This window comes from Colias philodice, chromosome 1, assembly GCF_061535455.1.
Source record: "Colias philodice isolate Cphi_HAF_F1 chromosome 1, ilColPhil1 Martin Lab GWU primary, whole genome shotgun sequence".
NCBI classification, from domain to species: domain Eukaryota; kingdom Metazoa; phylum Arthropoda; class Insecta; order Lepidoptera; family Pieridae; genus Colias; species Colias philodice.
Window position 1 is genome coordinate 2,607,060 of NC_143086.1, and position 13,443 is coordinate 2,620,502.

A 13,443-nucleotide genomic window follows, 5' to 3' on the forward strand; every position below is an offset into this window, starting at 1 on the left:
ATGACTCCGCAAAGTTTCAATCGGTTATCAAAATTAATTTATCTAAGGTCGCGTATATTCTCTCGGACGTGCAGGTTATCGACCTACGATTGGGGTATTAGCTTTACTCGCATTATCTTCTTTTACGTCAATGGCTGGTCGTGCACCGGGTTATCGTGCCGCGGCGTGACGTGGACCCGTGCTGAACATGTGGCTGCGTTGATAACACGGTTTAAACGCGGATGTAATCACTAAGGATTTAAAAAATAATAATGCTATTTGTGTACACTATGTATTCGTGTTAATTGGCTTTTTACACGCTTCATTTAATAGAAATAGCTCCAGCTTCAGATTAGTGATGTTCGGACTTCGGATTTCTCAACGTTTCGTTTATTATTCTTTCTAAACATCTATTCGAGTGTTCTCTATTAATGAGTTTAAATATTTCGTCTATTGTTGCAGTTGTACTTTTCTTGTGCGCCAATTTTCTGATACAACACAATTTTCGGAAATCTAGCCATGATACGTTTCTCGCATCCTGAAGACTGGTGAGGTCATATGTAGCGCAAAGCCCATATGGCTCCTGTTCCAAACCCAAATTGAAATCGTGTCCCAGCAGTAAGAACATAATGGGCTGATGATGATGACTGTTACTGTTTATTAAGAATATTGACGACAGGATAGGACTGTTATTAGCACGAGAACCTAACAAGTCGTTCCGATATCCTATGGCTTATAGGTAGTTGAAACTTTTCAATTCTATTTGTCCTGGACTTACAATGCAGATGTGTTAGCAACATATTAAACTTTTTACTATGCTAGCAAACCAGCAATGCGGTTAAACAGCTGATATCTTCATATCTATAAGTGGTCCAACTAGAAGTGTTGCAACCGATGTCGCATCTTCACTTGAAATAACATTTCTCGAATCTTTTAAGGTTTAATATTGCATCAGTGGGAAAATGGTTTTTATTAAAGTGTCTTTAGGTGGGTTTTGCAATGAAGACTTTTTTTTTGATTAGCGGGTTCAAACAAAAAAACTCTTCAGTTTTATAATCCATACTAATATTATTATAAATGCGAAAGTAACTCTGTCTGTCTGTCTGTTACTCAATCACGCCTTAACTACTGAACCAATTTGCATGAAATTTGGTATAGAGATATGTTGATACCCGAGAAAGGACATAGGATAGGTTTTATCCCGGAAATCCTACGGGAACGGGTTTTTCTTTGAAAACGCGGGCGAAACCGCGGGTGGAAAGCTAGTATTATTATAGATTGATAGGTATGTAATAATAAAAAATGTTATATATGACGTAAAAATGATCGAAATTTCGTTACCTTCTTGCTATTAATAACAATAAGATTTGATAAGAATAAACGAAAACAAAAATCAAAGTATTCGGCGTGTTAATTATATATTATGTTCGATTCTATAATAAAAAATTAACGGCTTTTTATCGTAGTTTGCGTCAGAATTAGGTCAGGAACGTTAAGATAATACAAGTTATTGACGTTTGATAATAATTACTAATACCCTTGTAATTATAAGTTGTAATTGAGTCATGGTGCGCATTTATTAATGATAAATAATCCTTTAATTGTTTTAAACAAAAGACTTATCGCTTAAATTCACACGAAAACTTAAAAAAGAACAAATTAAATGAAAACGACACAACGAAATAATTTTATTGTTAGCATGTAGATTAATATATTGACAAAGAAATATAATTGAAATCTAAAGGAACAGTGGACCAACGACCGGCCAGTCATCCTCTGCATGATGACTAATTTTTTCGAGGTTAATGAAATTGCCGACATGGCCGACACAGGCGGGCGGTGGCCGACAAAACAGCTGCCTTTGTTTACAAACAAACACTACAGGACAATAACTGATAGCCTAGTTCGGTTTTAGTGTGAACTTGTTCGTGTACGCGAAATGATAAGTACAATTGCAATGGGGATTTGGTTTGTAATATTTAAATTATGAACAATTTTCGAGACTAAGAAATAGACAATATAATAAATTCTATTTGTAGTTACAAATCTGAAATGTTGTGAAATGTGAATAGAAAGTAAAGTAAAACTATCACCGTTTTATTTTAATTAAACAAAAAGGTATGTATAGTATGGAAATAGGACGGCATGAAAATTGATTAAAAAGTTGTTAAGCGAGATTCTTTCATCGAGCGCTTGAGACAATTTTATAAAGTGCTTTTACTGAGAATTTAAATAAACTAGCCGAGTTTGAGTCAACTTTAATGTATATTATGAACGCCTTGATAGGAATAAAAGTAAACGTAAAGTAGGTATATAGTCTATAATTTATTATTTACTAGCTTCCCGCCTTCGGCTTCGCCTGCGTAATCAAAGAAAAACTCGCAGTTCCCGTTCCCCTGAGATAACCTATCCTATGTCTATGTCCTTTCTCAGGTCTCAAGCTATCTGTTCCAAATTTCATCGATTCAGAGTTTGAAGCGTGAACAAGAGACAGACAGGCAGAGATACTTTCGCATGTATAGTATTAGTTATGATAGCATAAAATCGTATACAAATTTGAAATTATTGTTTTATATAGTGATTAGTGAGCGTATACGACTACCTTGACATAATGAAGCAAGCTTACATCACAAAGAAATTGCCGAACCGAGTTGCTTTGTTTGTAATAAATATTATTAGTCATTTTCGAATGGACGGTGAATAATCATTTTATGACAATCAGTCTTTGTTGTGGATACAGCTAATATAATATAAAAGCCTATAAAAGATAAATATTGATAGAATTTTGACGATTAGGTAATGCAACTGTTAGTGGATTTAAAAATACAAAAAACGTGATTTGGATAAAAAAAATATCACGTAAATACACCTTTCAGTTTAGGTGAAACCTCTAAATATCATTATAATTAATATACTAGGCGTGCAGGATGCAAGAGGAAGTAAATCAATTAAGGTAATATGGTTATTTACTTTCACCAGTATAATGTTCGTAGCCAAACATTCAAAATTTATTTCATAATATATATTTGTACTAACTTTTTTTAATATTTCATAGTCGCTAGGTTCTTTACAATATTAATAAAAGATTTTTACGCAATTTTAGAACAAATAAATGGAATACAGCCCATGAAATAAAAAAATATTTTTACAAAATTCTACCGAAAACATTTTTAGGCTGTCTTTTAAAATAATTATACACTTAACGAATATATAACTAAAGAAATATAAAGAATAAGTAATCTACATCGAAACGTTTATGCACTAATTAGTTGGCTAAATAGTTTTCAATTAATCATTTTCTTATAATCTGTTTATTTTTACTAATAAATTATTAATTAATAATTAAACGGTGAAACTCGCTTATTAGGTACGCTTAGTATTTGTAAATTAATATTTTCGCATTATCAATTTCAACAATCGTAGATATTTTTTCATACTGTTTAACAATTGTTTTAACAATTGATTTGTCTACATTCGATTGTCTCTTTTTCAGTCGGACGGACGGACGTTTTTTCGGTTTGTTACCTCATATTCAGAACATATCCATCGTTCAATTACGCAAATTCTATTAATATGTTTTCGTTGTCCCGATTATTTATAACTAGCTTTCCGCCTGCGGCTTCGCCCGCTTTGTCTAAAATCTAATACATTATATACTACAACCTTCCTCTTGAACCACTCTATCTATTAAAAAAAACCGCATCAAAATCCGTTGCGTAGTTTTAAAGATTTAAGCATACAAAGTGACATAGGGACAGAGAAAGCGACTTTGTTTTATACTATACTAGCTTTCCGCCCGCGCCTTCGCCCGCGTTGTCTAAAACCTAATAAATTATATACTTGAATCTTCCTCTTGAATCACTCTATCTATTACAAAAAACCGCATCAAAATCCGTTGCGTAGTTTTAAAGATTTAAGCATACATAGGGACATAGACAAATAGGGACAGAAAAAGCGACTTTGTATTATACTATGTAGTGATGATGATATTATGTACTTATGTAGTGATGTGGTTAGCTTCTGTTAAGAATTGTGATTGTCTTAATGAACTATTGACAAATATTTATTTATTTATTTACTAATTAGATTGACAATGTAAAATGACCGTGTTTGTTTATACTTTACCTTTTATTAACTATGCAACACACAATCCAATAGACAAACCAATTTATAGAGCTCCGTTTGTTTTGAATAATTTATTTGTTAATTTTATTATTACATTTATTATATTTTGTTCGACAGCGATTTGAAATAGTGTATTGTTAATTTATTCATTACTAGATTTCCGCCCGCGGCTTCGCCCGCGTTTTCAAAAGAAAACCCGCATAGTTCCCCTTCCCGTGGGATTTCCGGGATAAAACCTATCCTATGTGTTAATCCAAGTTACCCTCTATATGTGTGCTAAATTTCATTGTAATCGGTTCAGTAGTTTTTACGTGAAAGAGTAACAAACATCCATACATCCATATATCCATACATCCATACTTACAAACTTTCGCCTTTATAATAGTATTAAGATAATATTATGGAAATCGGCCAACGAATTTTACGTATACTTTAATGACACGTATCTTTATACGAGTTGCTGACCTATAAATAACTTTCATTAAATACTTGGAAGAAAATGATTAAAAGCTACCATGAAAATCATACTACGTTATTATACCAAGTTTACTTTAGCAACGCGAACATGCCTATATTATCTGTATGTGAATTATCCGGGCACTTTTTGCAGCAATAAAAAGTTCAGGCTTAAAAAGACGTGTAACTGACTGTAAATATATTTAGTTCGAAGGTGCACGACCGCTGAATCATGTACCTACGTCCTGCCAGCTGAGTTTTTATTTTGATCCTCAGTGGAGTGTCACGTGATAGGCGAGTGATCGGCAGCCGAGTGCCGCGTGACGGACCAAGCCAAGCTTTCCACATCATGTACTGGTTCCGTACTAGAATCAACCCCTTGATCATTGGAATTTTTGGTTATATCTAATTTATTTAGGATGGAGTAGTAAATAGGCAACTTACTGTACGGTACTTAAGGTACTCTTTTTTTCTACTGTTGTAATTGAAGTATGATTTTATTATACACTAGCGGTCCGCCCCGGCTTCGCCCGTGGTACATGTTTACGTTTTCTCTACATAAGAACCATCCTCGTACTTCAAGGAATATAATAAAAAAAGAATTATCGAAATCGGTTCAGCCGTTCTCGAGTTATGCGCTTACCAACACATTTTGCGATTCATTTTTATATATAAGAGAAGATAAGATTATTTACAAATTGATTTTATAATTTTTTGCAACAATGGTTTTTATTAAGATGTTGATTTGAGTGTGTTTGCTTCTCGTCTTAATTATACAATAAATTTATATAATTATATAAATATAGTATTGACCGTATTGACAGATGTAAGGTGAACCGGTTTTTGTGATGTTAATTGAATACATTGAACACGTGTTTGTTAAAAATTATATAATATGCTTGTGTACTTACCTACTTATAGTTACTCGAATATCGTGTTCAGTTTAAATTTTGATTCATTTAACCTGAAGGTTAACGGACAATGGATAAAAAGAATATATTAAATACGTATATTCTGTATTACGTAGTACACTGTTCTATATGATGTGCGCCGGTTATTAACAGTTAATATATATATTTTTTGTGTTTTTTATAGTTTTTCCTTGGGAGATCAACTGAACCTTAATAAGCTCAATTTTCTGGTATTGATTAAATACTTGTACATTTTTTAGATTTAATTTATTAAATAATACAATAAAATGGTTTCCCAAGGTTGCTAGCCCCTATAGTTTCCATTGCTTATTTTAAAATATGTACTAATTTTCTTTCCACTATCTATACAAAGAAAAAAGTAATTAACCTATAAAAGTACAGGTAAAAAAGGACAATAATTACAATTCAGATAATTGGTATAATTATCGTCATTCACGACATTATCAAAGTATTACAATTGTAATTCTGTGACATTATGTTTGTAAATAAGAACGTCCTTGCGATCCAAATAAGTTTCAATGCAGTAGTCATTAAAAGTATTTAGGTGATAAGGCGATAGGAAAAGCGCTTTGTTTGATGTAATAATATTACTTACTTATATTGATAATAAATCTGCAGTCATGTGACGGTTTTGTGTTAAGTGTATACAATTTTTTTTTTCTAGAAATGTGTTCTTATGGTGCGTTTTATTTCGGTCTGTTATCACATTAGATAGATTTTTATAGATACATGATTATGAATGATAGCCTGATGAATATAACCCTATATACTTTATATATTTGTTTCCACGTTTACTTCGTACGTAGATTTTTATTTATTATTTTATTTTATTTGTATAAGAACATAACAGTCATACATGATTTCATAGAAAAAAGATAAAGAATAAAGATACATGATTCTAAAATTCACTACGACCACACAACATGTTCTATTATTAAAAAAAAAGAAAAACAGCACATAAGAAACAAGCCTCACGTAAATGAACTAACTAATCTTAATCTTAAAATAATAAATAAAGCCCACATTTCATTACAAAATTAGAAAACTAAATAATTTAAATTATACATAGGTTACATACTTACATATTAGCTACATAAATTAATGATATTCTATCATTATAAAATGTAGCTGCTCTTTTTAAAAAGGCATTATTGGCGTAATTTGTACAGGGAGTGACTTCAAATGTGTATCTGCAACGTGAGGAAATTCTGGGAACTCTTAATTTTATTTTTTCCAATAACAAGCCTGAATCAGTTATGCAATGTATGTTCTTATAAAGAAACATCTGGTCCAAAAATAGACGACGCTTTGCCGGTAAACTTATATTGTTTTTTAGAAGTAGTTTCACCAATTAGATAGGTCATAATCGTGATCTACTAATATTTATTTTGCACAATTGTACCGTGGCTGTTTATAGCATATATGTATTAAAAATATATCAATAATTTACTTCAAATACATAATATGTAAATCCTCTAATCGATGTACCTCGCAAAATTGAAGCGGTTCGAATTAGGGAGCGCCTGGCGATCTGCACTACAGGCTACGGCCCACAGCTACGGCCTATCGCAGACACCAGTCCTCTTGGTTTATGTTTACTTGTACTTTTGTTAATGTAGTTATAAGTTTTTTGAGGAAAATAAAGATTTATTTATTTATTTATACTTTCTCACTTTTGTATGTACCTTAAAGTATTTTCTGATTACAGGCATATAATATTTAATAAATTGTATCGCATATCTCAAGAGGCTACTTGAAGAGAAGTCATGACAAGTTACCTGAAATCCTTAGTGATAAGGCAAAGCAAATAGCTGTCAATACAGCTGTATGGATGATCAAGATAAATACATATCGTATAATACTTGAGCCTATTCAGATAGCATGAGATATGAGTTTATAATGCACAATGCAATACGATGTATATTAAAAAGAATAAATTTATTAACTTTAAGATGTGTTTCAACTTACAATATCTATATCTACTTTATTTAGAATTTATGATATAGTTGATTATTAATTATAACGTATTTTTTTTATATATAGGTAAATGAGCTTTGTAAATGATTATAGGATGCAAATAAATGATAAATAAAATGTATTCTAGTGTGTCTCATCATGGATTGAATTGTACATGCAATTAAATTGTAATTGTCTGAGTATTTTTACCATTTTTTGAAATTACTTATAGTTCACCATGTATGGAACCCTGCGTCCAAAGTACCTACGACTCGCACTTAACCGATTTTAATACACGCCAAATTTTGCGGCGAATGACTGGCAACCTAGTCGATATATACCGACAGCAACCGACAGTCTCCTAATTAAAAAAATACATAAAATTTTGATTTCATAAAAAAATAAACTTATGAACGCAATAATCTTGCGGTAGGATCTTGTACTACATTTCGTCAGATAAACAGACAAATCATATCTTATATCACACGATGTTAGATTTGATCGCAACGTTACGAGAAGTGGAATAGAGATTAAATAAATCCTTTGATATGGTCTATGGAGATTATTTCTTAATACATACTGAGTATATGATAAGCATGTTTAGATGCATACCAAGATTACTTGCATGAATAATGAATATATATTGTATTTGTTTCGAATTGAACAGAGAGAAAGAGAAACATTTACACAATTTTATTTGTGTAAATGTTTCCACGAGCAAAGGCATAAGTAGGTACCAATCTAATAAAATTCATTGAAGATATTTATATTTAAAAATAATCTTCCCAAAGTGTATAAATAAATTTAATTGTTACAAAGATTTAAATTAATAGCCGCTTTATTGCATTGTTTATTATTAAACAACAGTATGTTACGAGATATGCGCTCGGGAATGTACCGAAACCAATTATATATGTAGATATTACATATACATGTCGTGGCCATATCGTAAATTTGCTCATTTCATGATATGACTGGCCATTTCACGAAATGGTCGCATTTCGTGAAATGGCCAATTTAGTTTGGCCACATCATGATGTGGCTTGAGCATATCAATGATAAGAAATCGTTTCACGATATGGCCAACTAAACGCGCGGTTTTTTCATGAAATGATCAAAATTATTTGATCATATCGTAAAATAGTTACATTAATCATTGGTAGAGGCGCTGCAAGCTCTGTGTTTATGTGATAAGATGGCGGCCGCTTGCGAAAATTTAATTATTCGCAGTTAAAAACTTCATAAGTCGTTTAATAACAATATGAAGAAAGTCATAGCAAAGAATTTACGACGGTTCGAGTACTATGGAAAATGTGGATATCTTATATATGTATTGAAGAAAAAATGCGTCTTAAATAAAATAATTTAAGACGCATTTTTTCTTTTAGGATATATATATTTATATATCCTACTATAGTATTATAATTGTTTGTTTTTTAAAAAGCGATCCGCTTCTGGCACTCGCCGGCCGCTGCCGCGGCACGCTCGCTTTGCTCCCTCGGCTCGTGCGTTGTTTATCAAAGTCTAACCTAACCTAACCTAACTGTTTTTTATTGCAAAAACGATTCGCTTCTAGCATTCGCCGGCCGCTGCCGCGGCACTAACTTAAATGACATTAAACAAGTTTTTAGAATATTCTGAATTTTAATATTTTATGGACTCTTTAAATTTTATACGATCTGGCCAAATGTGGATGGCCATATCGTGAAACGTTGACGATTTAACGATCTGATCAAACTATGTTGGCCATTTCATGAAATGCGAACATTTCGTGAAATGATCGATCATATCATGAAATGAGCAAATCTACGATATGGCCACGACATACATACAAGATTAATAGCATAGAATTTACGCTTATATTTACTAATATGTATTTTAAAGAGTTGTTTGATTTCTTGAACGCCCGGGCCCGATTTTTTAAATAGTTCATTTATCGAGGAACGCTATACAGGGTGTAATCGTTAAATGTGCACAGGTGATTATTCCGTAATTATTGAAGATATCAAAAAACTCTAAACTGATATCGAAAGCTGATTTTTAAAAATAAAACGGAAAATATCTAAAATTTTTTACATCAAACACTCCCATGATATCTGGTATCTTCAATGTGGCTGTATATAGGCTATCCGCTATATTACATTATCATCACGCACGCTAAGACCAATGGGAGCGGAGCAATGCGGGTAAAACCGCGGGGTACAGCGAATTTCATATGAAAGTAATCTAAGAATATTATAATTAATCTTAGATCAAAATCTTATTAAATGCAATAGCTTAAAAATTAAACACGTGTAATAATTAGTCTAAAGTTAGATTAGAATAGTTAATACAACCAAATAATTTTAATAATCTATACTGATCGTCTCAATGTTTCAATTATGTTTTATCGTTTAATCAAAAACGAAATATTGGACATCATTCGTTTAGCTCGTGTCTGATAAGTAATAACAATAAAATCCTTATCATATCTTTTATATCTCAAGTTTATTTTTACTTCTATATTATTATTTTTAGAACTAGCTTTCCAACCGCAGATTCGGTCGAAAATTTTGCGCTTTGTTGATTTTAAAGAAGTGGCAGTTTGAAATTTTAAGACTTCAGATTACGTAGTAACTATTTAAGATAACTCGTCAAATAAGCAACGACCTACTAGGATATTTAATTTTTTTAATATTTATAAAATGGCAATAATTTGATTTACAAATACATATCCGTGATATTTGAAGTCCTGTTAATTCATGTACCTAGTGTCTATATATAAGCCACCCCTAATTATTTTAAAAATGAAATAGTTGAATTTAATATCGATCTTTCAGCATAATAAGGCGGAAGTTGTTCTGCCCTATTGACCCTTTTACGTTTTTTATCTCCCTAAGAACCTTTCTTGTAACTTAAAAAAATCTCAAAATTTACCCGAATTGGTCGATACTTTCTCGAGCTAGCCACTTGTCGATTCATTTTTATTGATAACTAGCGGTCCGCCCCGGCTTCGCCCGTGGTACATATTTACGTTTTCTCTACATATAAACCATCCTCGTACTTCAAGGAATATAATAAAAAAGAATTATCGAAATCGGTTCAGCCGTTCTCGAGTTATGCGCTTACCAACACATTTTGCGATTCATTTTTATATTATAGAAGATATCTAGATTAAATATTTAAAGATAATCATTAGATCCCTGCGTTGTTATTATGATAATAAATAGGTAATAACCAATATTTAATAATAGCACTTGTAATTTTTTTGACACGTTATTATTTTTATATCAATTGGAATTATTTTTCGATAGCAGGAAAATTTACGATATAAATTGTTATTTCAAAGTCTTGAACTTACTAGAATGTTAATTTAAATAAAATTAATTAATTCATAAAGGACACTATTTGTATATTTGTAAATATGTATTGTAATTTTAATAAAAATTTATCATTAACTATTAATTACGGGTCATTTGAAATAGATTTTATTAATAGATTGTTTGTTTGATTTTCGAAGTTTTTTTTTTGTCAATATTGTTATTTTGAGTAAAGTCTATACTTTTTGTAAACATTGTTTAATGTTTGGTTTCCTCTTTGTCAATTAAACTTTCAACATGTTTGTACTATTTCAAAGTTTTATACATTTACAGAATTGCGCCGTTTTTAACACTTGAATATTACAACTCAATTTAAATTTTTAATCAAACCCTACGCAGCGTTCATGTTCTACTAAGATGTTCTATAATAAATAAGTAGTTAGTTATTTTCAATTACATTTTTGCTTTTTTTCCTTAAACATATACCTAACAAGAAATAACCCGGTTTTAGAAAATATAAAAAAGAGGGATCAACTTCCACGTTTTTATGCTTATAATATGTAAGTTTGTTAGTTATATTTTCTTTTTATTTTACAATAAAACGTAACCAAACAACATAATATCCATTATTATAAATTAAATATTTATTCTCTTTATTATAAATTAAATATTTATTCTCTTGAAATGTAAAATATATTTTTTTTTTGTTTAGTTTTATATGTAAGTTAACACCAGAATTTTTAATTAAATGTTATATAATACGTTTGTATTAAATTGCGGTGTGTACAAAATATGTACTGCGACTTAAATATTAAGATCGCTCGACTCCAGAGGCTGAAATCGGCAGTCCGGTGACCTAAAATAATAATTAAGTGAATACGGAATGCTCCCTTCATTTACATTCCCACAAAACCTTTCCGATACTTACATCCATTTAAAATAAAAGAATAAAGCAGTTCAAGTTCAACAAGTAGTGATAACGAGGGAAACCAGTCGGTTTTCTCCGCAACTATGTCGAAACTTCAAAATAAATATTTTAAACGAATACACAGAGGAGTTTTATACCATCCGAATTTTTTTCTGCATCTTCAACCGAAGTTTGACCGTCCTGTGTTTTGATTTTTCCTATTGGACATTTCGAAAAAGTTCGCATTGCACATAAAGTTAACGCGGGAGCATTTAAACGTGTATTTCGATCGGGAATGATGCAATTCGCAATGCAACCAACCTCTCGCATGTACGGATCACCCGAGCTGGGATATTTCCATTCCGATCCCGCTCACACGCTATTCTAAATAATATTGCCTTATTTACCTTGATAAGTCCAACGAAGTCACGCGCGAAACGTACGAACGTGTTTAACACAAATCAACCGCCTCACGCGGGATTCACAGATTGACTGATGTGTATACGGTGTGCGTTTGAATATATATGCGCGCGCATCTTTGCGCTTGCGTGGTGGGAGATTGCGTACAGTCCTCCGCGGAGTGACAGCAGCCGATGTACTGGTGGGAACGCTGCAGGGAGGTGCGTGTCGCCAACCGTACAGTTATCATCAACATCCGATGTTTCATACCATTAAACTGTTCTGCCAAATTGGAACAGGCAATGGGTGTGAACGGTGAAGGTGAGAACCGAGGTTCGTTCCCGACTCCCTTATCCTATAAAGTTGGAAGTATACATCCATACAATAATGTACTTGTAATGGATAATAGCAATTTTTTATGACACCAATTATAGCGCCAGTCTTAAAAGAGATTCTGCGCCAAGTGAAATAAATCAAAACACGTGCGCTTGACAACATTAAGTATTTGACATTTATCTTGGACGTAATTTTTATGTGATGGTGTTCCCTTTGTAATTACATAAGATAAAATTATTTTAATATTATGTTTTAATAATTTTCACAGTTAAGTCATTTGGGCACATGTTAAATATATTATCAAAATACAGAAAACTTTATTTAACTTACAGACATAAGTAACTACTCATTACGGCTATTTTTATATTATTATCAAAAACAAAACAAATAAATTCACTGAAACTGCTAAGAAACAAGCAATTAAATGTTTCTTTTAAATCGCTTTTTTCATTAACACATTAACCTTAAAACATTAATTGTTCGCAAAACCTATTTAAACTAAATACAATGTAGTGATACTGACCCAAAAAATCACATAAAGCGGATTTTCCTGAAAAGGAAAACTCAAGTTATACACGTCAAGTATACTGTAAAATAACATTGAAAGTAAAAAAAGATTGAAGAAAGTGAGAAATATTTTTAAACAACCATAATTTTTATTGTGCAATGATTGTGCATTTTTGTAATATTTTTCGTCGATTTTCGGCTCATATTGGTCATACGATATAGTTTACAACCCTTTCTTGATAAAAATAATATCCAGTAATTCTTCAATTCTAAACTCCTAACCCACTAATATTTTAATTAGTGTGTTCCTGATATTAGCTCGTTCAAACAAACTAACATCTTACAAAACTGTAAACCACGCCGATTCTATCACATCGGAAAATGCAATTCCGTTTCCACGCTACTTTTTCATAACAATTATAAAATCATCAATAACAACAATGCGATATTTCTTATTGTTCTCTTTTTGCTATTAAGTTGCCTAAATAGGAAAAAGGCACAACATACAACTTTCTTGTTCATAATAGTTATAATTAGACATCGGATT

The 13,443-nt window shown here is 31.6% G+C and overlaps 1 protein-coding gene across 2 annotated transcripts in view; it reads right to left on the reverse strand.

Moving 5' to 3' along the window:
• LOC149491036 (glutamine synthetase 2, cytoplasmic-like) overlaps nucleotides 1-12,212 on the reverse strand; it is a 36,837-nt gene extending 24,625 nt beyond the window's left edge. For both annotated transcript variants that reach the window (XM_089696364.1, XM_089696354.1), the window contains exon 1: nucleotides 12,062-12,212. The gene's annotated coding sequence lies outside the window, so the exon portion shown is untranslated. The remainder of the gene's footprint in view (nucleotides 1-12,061) is intronic.
• Nucleotides 12,213-13,443: the final 1,231 nt, after the last annotated feature.